General features: G+C 38.7%; 1 pseudogene; it reads right to left on the bottom strand.

Moving 5' to 3' along the window:
- Window positions 1-599: 599 nt before the first annotated feature.
- On the bottom strand, window positions 600-11380 carry LOC141499558 (dnaJ homolog subfamily C member 9 pseudogene; annotated as a pseudogene).
- Window positions 11381-17840: the final 6460 nt, after the last annotated feature.

The raw sequence follows: 17840 nt of genomic DNA, 5'->3' as shown, positions 1-17840 counted from the left end.
CTTAATAATTTCTTGAATCTTGTATCCAGATTCTTTTTTTTTGATCATAATTTTCAGGTAGTCTGACAATTCTTATATTGTCTCTCCTTACCTGTTCTCCAGATCAGTTGTTTTTTCTCATGAGATGTTTCATATTCTCTTCTATTTTTTCTAATTTTATTATATCTTAATATCTTATAATATCATTCAGTATCATTTGCCCAATTCTAGTTTTCAAGGATTTATTTTCTTCCTTAAGATTTTATTTCTATTTTTCTAATTGATTAAATTTGTTTTCAGAATTTTCTTGGATTACTTTTTTATTTTTTTTCTATTTTTCCTCATTCTTTCATTTGGTTTTAGAATTCCTTTTTATTTTCTTCTTTAAGATTTTGTAACTTTTTTCCCCAATTGGTTAACTATCTTTTCATAATTTTCTTGAATTGCTTTTATTTTTTCCCCTAATTTTCCCCTCACTCTTGTTTGATTTTTGAATTCTTCCAAGATTTCTTTTTGGCTTAATTATTATTTGTGTTATTCTTTAGATTAGGAGCAGCTTTTCTTTTTTTTTTTTTAATAATAAAGATTTTCTCATTTTATTCGGTAGGTGAGGGAGTACCAGTTAAATAGAAGGCCCACTGAAGAAACAAAAGCATTGCTTCATTATTTTTTTCCTTTCTTGTCAGTTGGTTTTTTCCCTTTTTTGGAAGAGTTGCAGTACTTTGCTTCCATCTGGGCCAGAAAACTGTCCATTTCTTTTACTCGATCCTTTTTTCTGCTCTGGATAAGTGCTTTTAGATCACCTGGTTCATCCCCTAGGTCCAGCTCCTTTCTGGTCTTTTCTGCTTCTTTGGCTTCTTCTGGAGCCCTCCTTTTCCTTGCATTCATTTTTTGCTTCGACTCTTTGAGGAAAGCTTTAAAGGGTGGAACTTCTCCAGAATCGATGGCCTGTTGTATTATGTTCCATATTCTGGGTTCGTCAGTGTATTCTGCACATAATACAGACTGCATGATTTGATCCATATTGCCCTTGAAGTCCATATAGGCTTGTTTAATATCAGCTAGCTCTTCTTCTGAACCAATGTACTTCTCTTCAAAGGTCTTAATGTCCTCAAAAGTTATCTCCCTAAAGAGCAGCTGCCAGTGGGCCACCCAGTCCCGCTCCTGGCTCAGCACCTCCGACTCCTAGTCCACCGCGCTCTGCTGGTCATATGCCGCCCGCACCTCGGGGTCACTCAGGATCGTAGAGGGCTTGCCCAGGATCTGGAAGTGGCGGGTGGCCTCCTTCCCGGCCGTCCTCGGCCACAAGGTCCGGGTGCAGCCTCAGGGAGGCCTTGCGGTAGCCAAGGCCCGGTCCTGGCCCCGTCCCCGGACTCGCCCCTCCCAGCCGCCACCGGTTTTCTTTTCCCGCAGGAAAGAGCCAGCTTTTCTTTTAATGTCACTATCTTCCTCTGAATATAAAAGTAGCTATCAATAGCCAGATCTTTTTCCTTTGCTCACTCATTTTTATTTTTAATTTCTTATTTTATTTTTAGCAGTTTAATATTTGGAATAATCAAATTTTAATTCCACATTGTGGGTAAAGTTGCTCTAATCCTCAGGTCTTTTTGAAATCCTTCTGGGAGTTCTACCTCAGACTTTTTTTCTCTTCCTCCCCTAAGTCCCAGTCATGCTTTCACCAAAATGTTCAGTGTCCCTGCTTGTCCCTTCCTCACCTAAAGTACAGCCAGATATTGGGTCTGGACAGAATCTAACTCAGACCTCCTGAACCAGTAGAAGATCCTTCAATCTTTCCTCACTCAGTAAAGGTGACAGTTCTTGAGGTGACTTTCTTGAGGTTTAGTTTGCTTCCCACAGGGTTTATTGTTTGTTGATTCAGTGGAAGCGACCTGGAGGTGTTTGCACTTCACTGCATCTTCTGGAATCTTCTTTAAGGTTTTCTCAAGATATCTTGGAAGGACAACTGTTTTAGCCCTTGATTTTTGCTTCCCTATTTTCATTTTGTGGCAATATTCTGTCTGTTGAGGAAATTTGTAGAGCCTGGAAAATTTTTGATTTACTACACTATCTTCCCAGAATTCCTAGGTCTCCAGGTCTTCATAAACTTGTTTTGACTTTATTGGCATTCAACATTGTAGGAGTATATGCACTTAGGATGGTGGTGTGGCAAATACATTGTCATGAATCTGTTGTTTACTCCTTTAGGGAGGTGTTCAAAATTTTTGACCAGATTAGAATCAATTTCATCCCTGTGTCAGCTTCATAGCACTCCTTATCACTGTGGCCACTCCAGAAACATGTGTATCCACCTTCAACTTTAGTAAGCTGGCTTCATTTGTTATTTCTATTTCACTCAGGGTTGCTATTTGGATGTTATACCTGCTGAGTTTTTTCATATCAAGAACTATTCACCTTTCAGATCTACTGTATTTTTTGTTGTCCATAAGCATATGCATATTCCATGGACTAATGGAATTGAATGGAATCAGTTTTGCAAAAATTTTGTATATTTTGCTTCCACTACAGGTTAGGACCCCTGTCTGCTATGGTAAAGTAGATCAGGGTTAGGTATAGAAGACAATTTTTAGGGCATCTTTTTTTCTTTAGGTTTTTTTGCAAGGCAAATGGGGTTAAAGTAGCTTGCCCAAGGCCACACAGCTAGGTGATTATTAAGTGTCTGAGGCTGGATTTGAACCCAGGTACTACTGACTCCAAGGCCAGTACTTTATCCACTGCGCCACCTAGCCACCCCTTGAACAAATAATTCTTAAAGGAATTCAAAATATTTTCAAACACATGTTTCAAATCACTAAGAGAAATGAACATCAAAAACAACCCTGAGATTTCAGGAAATTGATACCAAAATTGAAGTTGCAGGAAATATTTCTTAACTCTCTACTGCCAACAACCTCAGGGAAGTGTTGTTCTATTAATAAATGGAAGCTGCAACCTGAATAGAGTCGAAAAGCAGTTGTCAAACATATCTTTTAAATGCAAATTTTATGTATTTAGAATTATAATGTATGTTTTCTTTTTTAAGTAACTTAAGATAAGGAGATAAATATAGATGGGAAATATGAACCAGCTGTGGCAGAGTTATGAAATAGGATATGCTAATGACATATTTTAAACTCTAGATCAAATTGAACAAGAAACCTGAGCCAAAACGTTAAGTAGACAAGGATTTAGATTTACTTGTGAGAAATGAATGAATCTTAGTTGTTACCCATCTATGCAGGGGGTGGGTGAATTGAGGAGAAGTAGAGGAAAACTTCTTGTATTTTGTATGTGGGGAGTTCCTGAAGGTGTGCTAGAAGTTAGCCCAGGATTTGATTGTTACAGGGTGAACATTTATACCTCAGGAAATAATACAAATAAGGACTGGATTTATTGTTTTGTTGACTAGTGATATTAAATTCAAATAGAAAAGGAGATCTTTAAAACAAATCTAAGGATTCCTGCTAACTTAATATAGACTTAGAAAACCACACATCAAAATTATTCTATTTTATATAAATGTTTTTAGTTAAATATTTCCCAATTAGATTTTAATTTGGTTCAGTCTGCCATATGTATTGCAACCTGTGGTCCTATATTTAACATTATGGCTAGTCTTAAGAACTTAATAGAATGGAGAGGATATGGGAAATCAATGGACTGTTGTGAACAGTTGTGAACTGTTCCAACCATTCTGGAGGTCAATTTGCAACTATGACCATAGGCAATTGTGAGAAATGTAGGGTATTGGTCTTCACATGGTGTGGAGGGGAGCCCTTAGGGAATCCATTACAAAGGGGGAATGGCCCTGCCAATCACAAGACTGGAAGAGTTTTCCTAATCCCATTCCAGGGATACCAAACCCCAAACTGGTTCTCAACCAGTCAAAAGTGACCTAGAGATCTTCACCTAATGCTACTGAGTTTGTACAATTAGGTAATTGAATATTAACCCCCCCCCCCCCCGATGATTTGGGTTCTTTAGCATATCATGTGTCCTATGATGTGTGTGGGGGGGATCAAATTAGGGGCACATCATGGAAAGGTAAGGTGTATCTTGCAAGGGTCGTGAGTAAAATATACAATTTTCTCTCACTCTAGCAGGTTTTTCTTTTCATTCATTTATAACAAATTGGGAGCTCATGCCAGGATCTTCAGAACCCCTCAAGAAAGCTCCAGAAGAGACCGGGGAAGGAGCACTCATATCATGATTTCAAGCCAGATCCTCTTTTCTAGGGTTCCCTCAGGTGGATTTCTGAATGAACCTGAAACCCTGCCATTGACAGGGACAGTGATGGAAAACTGTGGAAATGACCCAGAAAGGTAGGGAAACTTTGGTTTTTATCTTTCAAGGGTGATTGTAGACAATTCCAGGAAAGGAAGTCCTAGATGTGAGGCCAGAGGTTGAAAAGGTGCCTCAGGGAGGAGAGGAAGAGACCCCCCCCCCCAATCCAATACCCAAGGAGAGGCCTTTGGGTAGGAAATGAGCTAGCTGTGACAGTGAGGATGCTGTCCAGGGTAAAGAGAAAAGTAAATTCATCAGATACTGCTATTCTGAATGGCCACAAATCCCCATCCAAGGACAGTCTGTCTGGTGGCCAAGGCTTGGGTCTGATGAACAGTGAACCATAAGGTACTTTTAAATAAAGAGGAGGTGAAGTATGCAGCATGCTGGATAATTGGGGATGCTAAATTATTTCTAAGCAAGTTAGAAAAAGATAAAAAAAACTAGGTGGGATCCTCTGGTTGCTCCTAGAGAGGAGGAGGCTAACAGCAGGGCCCAAGAGGAAAGGGAAAGTCTGGAGAGAGGAGAAAAAGAAATGCTTTCTAAATTAAGGAAGCTGATTAGATCCAGTGCTGTGTGAGTGAGTTTGAACATTCCCCCGGGAGTGTGTGTATTTGTTCTGTCCTGTCTTGTGTACGTGTCTCTTTAAGCCAACTCTGGGTCTGAGGACCCAGCTCAAGTTTTAAAAGAGGTATAGCTGGGGAGTTAGGCCCAGGAGTTTCAGAAGGTGGGGGAGAAGGAAGTAGTGTGCAGTGGCCCCTGACGTGGAAATCAGGCCTTCCCTCACTGAGCCAGTAGTCGCTGTGCTAGGTGTGTAGAGTTAAGGGAAGGGAGGGGGATTCCTAAAGAGAAAAAGCTGTGGTTTGGGGAGAGTTTAGAAGAGTTTAAGAGAAGAAAGAACCTTTAAGGGAAAGATTGAGAAGTTCTAGGGGGGGGAAGATTTTTTTATCCTTAGGAGTGTCTGGGAAAGATCCCATGCTTTCTCCCTGGGTTGAGGGGAAGGGGTGATGGGTGCACATGTGGTGGTCTTGATGCCATCCACCATCTTGTTAAGACTTGAACCCTAGACTGAATCTACCTAATTGCCCCACCCACCCATGGAGGGATGGGGGGGAGACAGGAGAGCACAAGTGCTTAAGCCTTAAAGGGAAAGATCCCTTCACAGGTGGGATGTCTGATAGGAAAGAAAAAAAATGTATAAGATCCAGGGATTAAGAGACTCCTTTATTGAAAGGAGATCACCTTTAATGAATATCTGCTGGCCATGTGGCCTGAGTGGTGACTTCTATTGTTTTTTAGGTTTTTTTTTTTAGTTTTTTTTCCCCCCAAGGCAAATGGGGTTAAATGGCTTGCCCAACGCCACACGCTAGGTAATTATTAAGTGTCTGAGACCAGATTTGAACCCAGGTACTCCTGACTCCAAGGCAGGTGCTTTATCCACTACACCACCTAGCCGGCCTAGCCGGCCACTCCTATTGTTTTTAAAGTTTCTGAACTAGAGTTTTGGGAAGCATGCTGAGGGTTTTAAAAGAGGGATACTAGTGTTGTAACATTCTTACAAAATTTGTACAGAATGGGAGGAATTAAATAACCTAGACTGTTAAATTATTTTGTGATTAAACTATTTTAACACTATTGTAACTTTTGCAAGGAGTTAATGTGGTTTGGGATTTTAAACTACTCTAATACCTTTGGGTTAAAGAAAAATGGTACTGGGTTACTAAGAAGAGAAATACCTAGGTTATCAGGGATGTTTACTGATTTATTTTGGAGAAAAGCTCTAATTGGTTTTAATGTTAAGCCTAATAATGCTAACAATTCTATTTTTATTTTGGATAGAGCTTTTGGAATATGAGTGATGGATTCTCTGTGTAAAGTACTCTAAAGTTTTTATCAAACTTAACTGTTGGAAAGTTAGTTGAGTTGTAATTACATTGGGGTTTTAAATGTATCATGTATGAGATTGGATTCTGAGAATTTGGATAAAGAGACAAAAGTGTAAAGAACATGGGATATACATTTTGCTCTTGTTCTAAGGGAAATGAGATGTTTAAATAAGAATCTTAATGTTTAATGTCTATTAACAATGCATGTTTAAAGAAGTCAAGAATGTGGACTTCTCTCTTGGTAACTGCAGGCAGCTGATGGAGGGGCTCTGAACAAATTGCAATTGTGGGCCCTATTGTAAGGCAACTTATTGATGAATAAGATGTTTTTATCAGTTATGTGATATTCTTTTGTAACTGCAAAGAGATTATATTTGCAATATTTAGTTATCTATGGTGAATATGTTATTTAAATTCTGTATTGTTAAAGCCTGGGACTATAGTCTGATTGATTCGAAGGGCAATAAGGGAAATATGAAAAAGTATGGCTCTTTCTGGGATAGATCTGTGGGTTCATGAATGGAGTGATTGCTTTGTACAATCTAGTAATTTGTGTGTTACTCTGTTACTCTTATTACTATTCTGTTATAATGAAATCAATAACGCATGTTGGAAATTTAAGGCTACCTAAGATGTTTTAATGGTTTTAAAGAATTCTGAAAAGTAATTTGTATGTTAGGGGGTGGCTAGGTGGCTCAGTGGATAGAGCACCGGCCCTGGAGTCAGGAGACCTGGGTTCAGGTCAGGCCTCAGATATTTAATGATTGCTTAGCTCTGTGACCTTGGACAAGTCACTTAACCCAATTGCCTTGGGAAAAATAACCATTTGTATGTTGATGAGTAGGTAAACAATTTTATGTATAGAAGTTTCTAGCTATGTATGTGAATTGGGAATATTTTGTGTATATATATATATATTCCAAAGCAGTAGTTATTTGCTTTGAAGTGAGAACACTATATAATGTAGGAAAGATAAACACAAGATAATTTGATATTTCTCTGTGCAATCTCCTGGACAAAGGAGGAATTTATTTGTTGTAAGATACAACAGGAGGTTTCTCTAGCCAAGGGGAATCTGATATGTCATCTTTATAGAGATGGAGTAGATATGATTTCAGAAAAAGCGATGTCTCTAGTAAGAGGTAGGAGCCAGGCCTGTAGGGCCAGTCATAGTTAGAATACCAGGTTTTAGGCAAAAACCCAGGAAGGATAATTGAACTTCAGGTAGGGCTTTCGTTAATATGGACTCTATTAAGATTATAATTGGAATTTACTGAATTGCTTTCACTGGAAGTTCTAATTAGTTAAGACAACTATTTTAGATCACAGGACTTTTAATTTTCTCCTATGTCAGATACCAGAATGGTCAACAAAAAGAAATGCTACTGGGTAAATGTTATGTTCTTGGAGCCAAGAAAGCCAATGGGTCAAGGATGTCAGGTGACAGGGATGGGCAGCCTAAGGGGCAGCTTCTCAATATGACTGAGGTTGGACCCCTTTGACTTGATTTCCCCAAAATGACATTTGGATAATATCTCTTAGATCTAATAGCCAGAGATGGGTTACGTGTCTGGCTCTGACACCTGCTATCAGCTACATGCTAAGACAGGAATTAAGTTTCTTTAGTTTTTGTATTAGAGAGGATATTTAGGTAAGAAGAATGGGAAATTCTTAGGATAATTACAGTTTCAAGTTCTAGTTTGAAGAAATGAGTGTGTTAGAAAAGTATACCAGGAAAAGGAAAATATGGGAATATTTGGGAGAAAAAAATTCATTTTGATTAAGGCTGTTTGAGTTATTATTGTAATGAGAGCAAAGGTTAAAATTGTTTTATTTTAAGCCAGATGCTGGGTACTCTTAGAACAAAGACGACTGTTGAATGTATGTGTATGGAGCAAATTCCCAATGAGAATGATCACATTGACTCAAGCTTGTGAGTTTGCTCATGTAGTAAAATACTAATGGAAGTCTGTGTTAAAAGTGAACTATGTGTGTCAATATGGCAATAAGGCAAAATGTAAATTGTAATAAGCTCCAGAATCTCATTGTTTAGTGATGGAAGCATGTGTTTTGATCTGAATAAGATGTTAAGCAGTTTCTCTACCAGAAGACAAGGTCTCAAGGAGTCAGAGCTGGAGAGGGCTTTTTGGAACAGATTCAGAAGCTGCTGAAGGACATTGGATGTCTCCAAGGGAGAAGAGAAGAGGAGAGGAGAGACACTGGACCAGTTATCTCCACCATCTCTCATCTATGTGTACATTGTTTATCTGTAACTTCCCCTTGACTCTGTAAGGATGACACCCCTACTTATGCCCTTCTCCTTATGGAAAGGAGGGGAGGCAGGGTGAAAATGTTCTCCATTGAGAAAGAAAGAGGGAGATTATTGGGTGACATTATTATAGCTATGTGAGTCTGTATAGGGAATGAGTCCTATCTGATTTAGACAACAGGTTGTTAGTAAAGGTGGGAGGAGAGTCTAGCTGGCAGAAGTCAATGCCCAGGGTGGCTAGGTGGTGCAGTGGATAAATCACAGGCCCTGGAGTGAGAGGTACCTGGGTTCAAATCCGGTCTCAGACACTTAATAATTACCTAGCTATGTGGTCTTGGCCAAGCCACTTAACCCCATTTGCCTTACAAAAAATCCTAAAAAAAAAAAGTCAATGCACAGTCTTTTGTAAACTTGCCATACTTCACAGCAGTTTGAGAATTGGCCTTGGGTACCCCTGGGTCTGGCCTAGATTCTCAGTCCCTTGTCAGAGGTGCATGGTGACACAGGATTCTGATCCAGAGGAGAGAGATACCAGTGGCATGTGACTGAGTCAGTTCAGGGTGACTATTGTTTATAAGTGACTGGCTAGGATATTTGCCTGGGGAGTAGCAAATGTCTGGACATGTCCAGAAGCAGGGCACATCAATTCAGAACTGTACAACTTAGAGATAGGTGAACTCAGACTCATGTGAGATGAATGATTGTACCTGGATCCCTTGTAAAGATGTGCAAACTGGGGCATTTGTTAAGGGAAAATGATTATGAGTTAGTATGGATTTGCAAGGAAAGTGTTGAAATGGCCATTTGCAAGAAAGATAATTTAAGGAATACCACTAGGTATATTAGCTATTCTTAGGGTTTATCCAATGGCACAAAATCAGGAATTTAGTTTGGATTTTGGAGCCAGGAAGACTTTTCTAAAGACATTGATATAAAAACTTGCAGTGGAAGGAGGTACAGCAACTTTGGAAATGTACCTATTATCATGATGATTATATGGCCTATTTAAGAGGGCCCCTTGGAAGTAAAGAGGAATGGTATTATCCATTTGTTGGAAACTATTCCTGGAAGACCAACTAGCACTAGAGGGACATTATTGGATCTGTAGGACTACTGCCTAGACCCAAAAAGTTGGTGAGGGAGTTATCTAGACTTAAGGGCCTACTACCTGGGCACAGGATGGGAACTGCATATGCCCTTTGATCTAGCAATACTACTGTTAGGTCTATATTTCAAAGAGATCATAAAAAAAGGGGAAAAGATACACATGTACAAAAATATTTATAGCAGTTCTTTTTGTACTGGCAAAGAATTGGAAATTGAGGGGATGTCTATCAATTGGGGGGATGACTGAACAACTTGTGATTTATGAATGTGATGGAGTACTAATATTCTATAAGAAATCAGGAGCAGGAGGACTTTGAAAAATCCTGGAAAAATTTGCATGAACAGGACAGCTAGGTGGCTCAGTGGATAGAGCACTGGCCCTGGAGTCAGGAGGACCTGAATTCAAATTCAGCCTCAGACACTTAATAATTACCTAGTTGTGTGGCCTTGGGCAAGTCACTTTACCCCATTGCCTAGCCACTCCCCCCCCCCAAAAAAGAATGATTTGCATGAATTGATGCTGAGTGATGTGAGTAGAACAAAGAATACCATATGTACACATTAACAGTAACATTGTGAAATGATCCATTTATGATGGACATGGGTCCTTTCAGCAGTTCAGAGATCCCTTGATCCTCAAAGAACTGTTATGGGCAATGCCATCCACATCCAGAGAAAACCTATGGAGTTTTAATGCAGAGCAAAGCATACTTTGAAAGCACTTTGAAAAACTTCTTTTATAATAGTCAAAAAGAGCAAGAAAATCATAAACCAATTTCCCCAATGAATATTGATGCGAAAATTTTAAATAAAAAATTAGCAAAAAGATTGCAACAAGTTATCATCAGGATAACACACTATGATCAGATAAGGTTATACCAGGAATGCAGGATTGATTTAATATTTAGGAAAACTTTCAGCATATTTGATCATATCAATTAAAAAATTATCTCAAAAGATGCTGAAAAAAGTTTTTGACAAAATATAGCACTCATTCCTAACAAAAACACCAGAGAGCTTAGGAATAAATGGTTATAGAGACTTAGTATGTTGGAATATGTGTGGGTACACATTTCCTCAGAGTACTCAGATTTCTAATTCCTTTGACCTGAAGGGTTTTTGGTGTGAATGATGAGATGGAAAAAGAAGGAAAATTATTCTGGGGATTTCTGTGCTTGTACTGTCCCTGGTCAAGGAGCAAGAGTAACATTTACTATCTCATTGAATGTGAGCAGGTAAAAGTGGAGGTGAGGATGCCTAAAGAGATACTCTCTTTTAAAAAAATTTTTGCAAGGCAGTGGGGTTAAGTGATTTGCCCAAGGGCACACAGCTAAGTAAGTATTAAGAGTCTGAAGTTGGATTTGAACTCAGGTCCTCTTGACTCCAGGGCCAAGGTTCCATCTACTTCACCACTTAGCTACTCCTAGAGAGATACCCTATCTCACTCTCTCTAGTAGCTCTTTCAAACTTTTTTTTTTTAGGTTTTTGCAAGGCAAATGGGGTTAAGTGGCTTGCCCAAGGCCACACAGCTAGGTAATTATTACGTGTCTGAGGCCGAATTTAAACCCAGGTACTCCTGACTCCAGGGCCCATGCTCTATCCACTGTGCCACCTAGCTGCCCCCCCTTTCAAACTTTTTAAATCCCTCCTCAAACCCGCCAACAATGCTGCCATCCTTCCTGGTAACCCCAGAATTGTAGCACCCTCCCCATATCTAATCTATTGCCCAGGTCATTGATTCTATATATCTTGAATGTGCTCCCTTCTCTTCTCTGTTGTTGCCATCATTCTTATAGAGTTCCTCATTACCTGCAATAGTCTGCTGGTTGGTCTGCCTACCATTAGTCTCTTCCCACATCTTTGGTCATGAGAATTTTCAGAATCCTTGCTAGCCAGTGCCCAAAGGATACAGACATATAGGTAAATCACAGTTTATTTACTTGAGTGTGATACACACTATCAGAAAGTGATAGAGGTGTCTCAAAATTCAGATTTCTAACACACACACACTCTTACTATATTCATGATTTTGCAAATATCTGTAATACAGATAGTGCCGGGAAACAGGTGTTATTGTTATTCTCATTTTACAGTTGAGGAAACTGAGATAGACAAAGGTTAAATGATCTGCCTAGGGTCATACACTAATAATTGTCTGAAGTTGGATTTGAACTCAGTCTTCTTGACGTCAGACTCAGTATTCTTTGTTTGCAGTGCCACCTAGCTTCCTCTAATGAAAAGGGCAGAAGGTATTCATTACCTTATAGAAGAAATAAATGAATCCATTTCTCCAGGTCAACTCAAAACTGAGACTTTGAGTTGGTATTGTTTCTAATCAGGATTCCCAGTCACAAAAACGCCGATGATTCTGGGTGAATGCCTTCATACTCAGCACTCAGGACAGCTCTCCCTCGGGAAAGCCATAGATGGAATGTGAGTTGCCAGCATGGTGGTATCCTGGGGTATTGTGATGTTGGGAGACATGCTGTTGGGAGATTTGAATATTTGGCAAGGGGTTAGATCATTTTTGCTTGCAGTTGATCTTAGAGCACAAGCTCTAGCTTTAAAAGGAAAAGAGTTAAGTTTTATATATCTCAGAAGACAAATTTTTTTAAAGAAAGATTTTATTTATGAGTTTTACAATCCCCCCCACCCATTCTTGCTTTCCTCCCCATACCTCCCACAGAAGGCATTCTGTTAGTCTTTACATTGTTTCCATGGTATACATTGATCTCAGTTGAATGTGATGAGAGAGAAATCATATCCTTAAGGAAGGAAAATAAAGTATGAGATAGCAAAATTACACAATAAGATAACAGTTTTTTCCCCTAAATTGAAGGTATTAGTCTTTGGTCTTTATTCAAAATCCACAATTCTTTCTCTGGATACAGGTGGTATTCTCCATCGCAGATACCCCAAAATTGTCTCTGGTTGTTGCACTGATGGTATGAGCAAGTCCATCCAGGCTGATCATCACCCCCATGTTTCTGTTAAGATGCACAGTGTTTTTCAGAAGACAAATTCACAGAGATTACAGATGACTGGAAACTAATTTTGCTTGGTGCTTCAACGCCAGCTCTTCAAATTCCGTATTTGGGGCTCTTCACCCTTTCTTTCCTAAAGACCTTCTCCTTCCCCATTCCAGACCCATACTCACAGAGCTGGTTTAATGATACAATTCCTCTGGGTCCTAGGAACAACATAGAAAACCTTATGTGCAATCTATATCAGCCAAGAGAACAGAGGTATGTTCCAATGGGAAGCACTGAATGAGAGGCATGTTCAATTGTTCCAATTTCATTCCTCTCCCTCCTTCCCATTTTATAGATGAATTGACTAAGGCCCAGAAAGACCACATTATTTATCAAAGGTTATATATTAACAAATAGTAGAGCCTAGATTCAAGCCCAAGACCTCTGAATTCAAATCTTGTGTTTTTCTTACTACATTATGCTCAATTCCCAGGAGCTTATTAAGAAAAAGTCTTGCAAAATGAAGTGAGTAAAACCAGGAGAACATTGTACAATATTGTAAGTATGAGCACTGTGAAAGACTTAGGTACTTTGATGAAGACAAATGATTTAAGATGATTCCAAAGGACCCATGATGAAAAATGCTATTCACCTCTAGAGAGAAAATGAATGCAATCTGAGTGGAGATTGAAATGTAATTTTTTAAACTTTATTTTTCTTGGTGTGTTTTTTCTTTTGCAACATGACAAATATGCAAATATGTTTTGTGAGACTTCACACATATAATCAATATCAAATTCCTTGCTTTCTCAAAGAGGGGGAAGAACTGAAGGGAGGGAGAGAATTTGAAACTCAACATTTTAAAAACAAATTTTAAAACTTTTTACATGTAATTAGGAAATATTTAACAAATAAATGAACATAAATACACAAAAATCATTCTCCACAAAAATTATCATCATAACATTTTGGACATGTTGGACAAAAATGTGCTGGATAATATTACATTTAAGTAGCATAAGACTAATTAGATCTAAAGAATGGAAATTAATGAGCCAAAGATAATCTGGAGGATCTGTCCTCTGTCAATCTCAACTCAGAACAGCATTCTAGGAACTGAGCACAGTCAGTAGAAAGGCAAGGAAATGGAACATGCAGTGTGTAAATGAAAAACAGTGCCCAAAAAAACCTATTTTGTCCAAATCATTATGTGCATGAAGGGTCATCTTTTATAATAAATTTAGACAAATAGGTTGGAGTCAGGAGTTTTTAAATGCCAAACAGGTGAGTTTACAGTCAGGTGGGGGTGAAAGATAAAGCAGGATTCCTCCCTTGTTAATTGTTGCAATTATAGACATGATGGAATTATTAATATGTTAACAAAATACAAAGAAATATGTTTAGGAAGTCTGAAAAAGCCCTTTGATTTGGATTATAAGGTAAGCCAGATCAATGTCTGGGGGAAAAATTCACCTCATCCCAAATGGTCTTTAAAAGAAGCCAACTTGGGTGACTAGGTGGAGCAATGAATAGAACACCAGTCCTGGAGTCAGGAGGACCTGAGTTCAAATCTAGCCTCATACACTTAATTACCTAGCTGTGTGACCTTGGGCAAGTCACTTGCCTTGCAAAAACTTTAAAAAAATTAAAAAAAAAGAAACCAATTTAACTGGGGGAATTAACTCAACTCTGGAGGAACTCCACTCTTGACAAAATAGATAGGAGACAGAAAAAAACCACTTTCTCATTAGCGATCTCATTCTTCTTTTACATGGCTCTACTTGTTGGTGACAGGACAAGACTAATCCACACATGCTTTGAGATGCTTGAGGGCAACTCTCTCATGTTGCTTCCTATGGTTTTTCTTCCTGAGAAGGGGTCACAGTCTTGTAGGGCGCAGGGTCTTGAAGTTAGGAGACATCTAAGTTTGAATCTTGTCTTTCATCCTTATTAAATGTGAGGCAGCAGACAAGTTGTTTAACTTTTGTCTATCCTCATTTGTAAAGTGGAGATAATATTTATAATATCTGTCTCCAGGGTTCTTGTAAGGATCAAATAAATAAATGAATGTGCAAGGAGTATGGGTAGTGCTTCTGCCTAGTTTAGTGACTGATGCAAAACTATTATGATTACTCTTACTAGGCACTTTAAAAAATGTTTGTTGGTGGATTGAGTGGTTTATCTTATGTTTTCAGGTCTGCATATGTACACTCAAATATGGGAAACCAGTAGATATCTCTATAAAGAACAAATTTGTACTTTTGCTTCCCTTTTCTAAATGTTGAGAAGCAGTTGATTCTTTCTAGAACTACAGATAGTTTTTGCCTTATGCAAGTGGATTGTTCTACAGACCTCTATGTAAAACAATTTGCCTGAGGAGGTGGGAAAGGTAGGAAGTGAGGGAAGCAGAAAGATGATCCACATGTCTCTGGAGGGGGTCAGCACATAGTTCAAGCACATGTGGGGGCTTAGTCAGAACTGAGAGGTCAGGGAAGCAGAAATATGGGGACTGGACACAAACAAGAGAGGATAGGATTGGGTCATGGGTTGGGAACAGACATGCTGGACCTGTATGTGGACAGACATGAGGGGTCAGGGGAAAACATGGTCAGATGGGCAGAGTGAGCAAGTCTCCTCTTTCCAACCAGAGATCTCAAGCCCCCAATCCAATAGGGATGGTTGTTGTTCTGCTTTTCTGTTCTCAGAAGGGCTTTTTTTTTAAGGGGGGGGGTTGTGTTTATATATATATATATGTGTGTGTGTGTGTGTGTGTGTGTGTGTGTGTGTGAAATTGGGTAGGAGCCTGCAGGAGTGGAGATAGAGCACAACACTTTACAATAGGTTTTTTTCTTTTTCTTTTTTTTAAATGCAGATTTTTTTTTCAGAATTCTTTACTTAGAGTCATTTGTGTAATGTGAATTTACATGAAGCAAGAAATATCTGTATTCCTTTCTCTTCCCATTGGTCAGACTTAGGGGTGTTATCTTTCTTTTAGTCACTGATTTCTCCTAGCCCTCTTTTGGAGCCTGGGGAATAGTTTCTCAAAGAGGGGGAAGAACTGAAGGGAGGGAGAGAGAAGACACACCTCCTAAGGATTTGGCTACAGCAAACAATGAACTCCTATTTTTTTTTTCCTAAGTAGAACTGTTCGGCTCTATATGGAATTCTTTCTCTGTAATTTCAGAGAGTTTAAGAACACAGGTTGTTAATAAAAAACACCAAAGTTCAGAACCTCCAGATTAGAATAGTCTCATCAATATTTCCTGATCTCTTTAAATTCTTGTGCATTTATTCCAGTTGCTAATGTCCTTGTCTTGATATTCTTTGTACACAAAGATACACAATGCTTAGTGATGAAAATTGATCTTATCTTTATCTAGGGAAATATGGATTTCAAGCATTATTGAAAACAACAAATTAAAAACTTAAAAGAAATAGAGAATTTTGAATATTATCCCCTCTTTGGGATGATAAAGGGGAAAGAAAAAGAAAGAGACACTTGACCAGCTACTTAGATTCTTTGGATGTGATTCTTTCTCTTCCAAGGAGGATTGTTTCATCCAACAGGGCAGCAATCAAGGGAAGGCTCTGGCTGTTCAACAGTTATTCTGTTCCTTTTCAAAGAGTTCCATTTTGCTTCTGGGATTGTTGTTCTGTCATAGAGTCTGGTTTATATGTCTTGACCTATTCCTTTGCATAACAATTCAAAAATTTCCATCGAGGTAGAAATTCTGTTCTCCAATACAAGTCTATGATAGTTCAGTCTCAGACTTGGCTGTGAAGACTACAGATCATATGAGACTGTGCAGCTATTCTGAAATCTTTCCTTGACCTATAGCAGGGGTGGAAAACCTTTTTTTTCTGCCAAGGATCATTTGGATATTTGTAACATCATTCACAGGCTATACAAAATTATCAACTTAAAAATTAGTCTGCTGTTTTGGTCAAACATTTAATGAATTCACCACTGGAAAGCGTCTAGATTCATTGAATTTTGATTCCCCGTTGTGAGTGCCAAACCAAATGATTTCTCAGAATAGGAAATCCCCACTCCTGACCTTTAGGAACTGGTCCTAATAATATGGCTTGTTTCTTACCTTTTTTGCTGCTTTACAGAGTGGCAAGCTATTCCAAGATTAGTTAACCAAGTAGTTGTAGTATATAATTTGACCACTAGATGACACTCATTATTCACACATAAACTATTCCCTTTAGTGGTCAAGGATTAGGGATATAATCTGGAAGAATTTCCCAAAGTATTGAAAATACAAAACCCCTCTATTCCCTGCTCTTTGAGCTCCTATCTTTTCCTTATTCACTCAGTCAGACAATTATTTATTAAGTCCTTATATTTCAGGAATTATCCTCTTCCCATTACCCCCATTTAAAAAAAATCGCTACTGATTAAGTTCTGGTCACTTTTCCTCAATGTAATTTGGGTGCAGTCTCTCTCAAGTTCCCCTTCTCTATATGCCTCCTTGGAGTTGGCAAGAAGAAAGAAGAAATATTTAACAAGTGTTTAGAATTCATAGAGTTTTTTTTTTTTAGGTTTTTGCAAGGCAAATGGGGTTAAGTGGTTTGCCCAAGGACACATAGCTAGGTAATTATTAAGTATTTGAGGTCGGATTTGAACTCAGGTGCTCCTGATTCCAGGGCCAGTGCTCTATCCACTGCACCACCTAGCCGCCCCTAGAATTCATAGAGATTCTTCATCAAATTTTGGGTCGGAAGAGGCAGGGAGAAACTCTGGAATGAGCATTCTTATTTTCCTTGTGGCTGTTTGTTATTCGTCCATTCTTCTTTCTTGAAGAGGACCAAAAGACACCCACCCACAAGGGTGATGTCTTGACTTTTGAGTGAATTGGATTTAAGTAAGGGAGAGCTTCTTTCCAAAGTTAAAAACCTCATTCTCTCCTCCAGAGTTATCTAAGTCCAATGGCAAGATAAAAATCAAGACAACCAGAGATGACCTGCTTCTAGGTTAACCCTAGGTTCAACTCCAACCTGATCTCTGAATTCTGGGTTCCTGGTGGAGCTCTATAATACTCCAGGAGCATCTCATCTCACACCTTACCTCTTTTCCTTCTCTAACAGAGGCTCAGGGTAATCTTCCTGATTTTCTAACTGTTTGGAAGGTTAACCCAATATGGCACGTCTCTTTTTTTACCTACTCCTAAGTCTGAGTTCAAATTTAGCCTCAGACACTTACCAGTTGTGTTACCCTGGGTAAGTTATTGGACTTCCTCACTTCTAAAATGGGGATAATAAGGACACACACCTCCTAGGGTTATTGAAAAGACCAAATGAAATAATATTTGTAAAATGCTTAACACCATGCTAAACACT

The sequence above is a fragment of the Macrotis lagotis genome, chromosome X (assembly GCF_037893015.1).
Source record: "Macrotis lagotis isolate mMagLag1 chromosome X, bilby.v1.9.chrom.fasta, whole genome shotgun sequence".
Lineage (NCBI taxonomy): Eukaryota > Metazoa > Chordata > Mammalia > Peramelemorphia > Peramelidae > Macrotis > Macrotis lagotis.
Note: the sequence above shows the minus strand (reverse complement) of the source record. Positions and strands in the feature narration are given on the sequence as shown.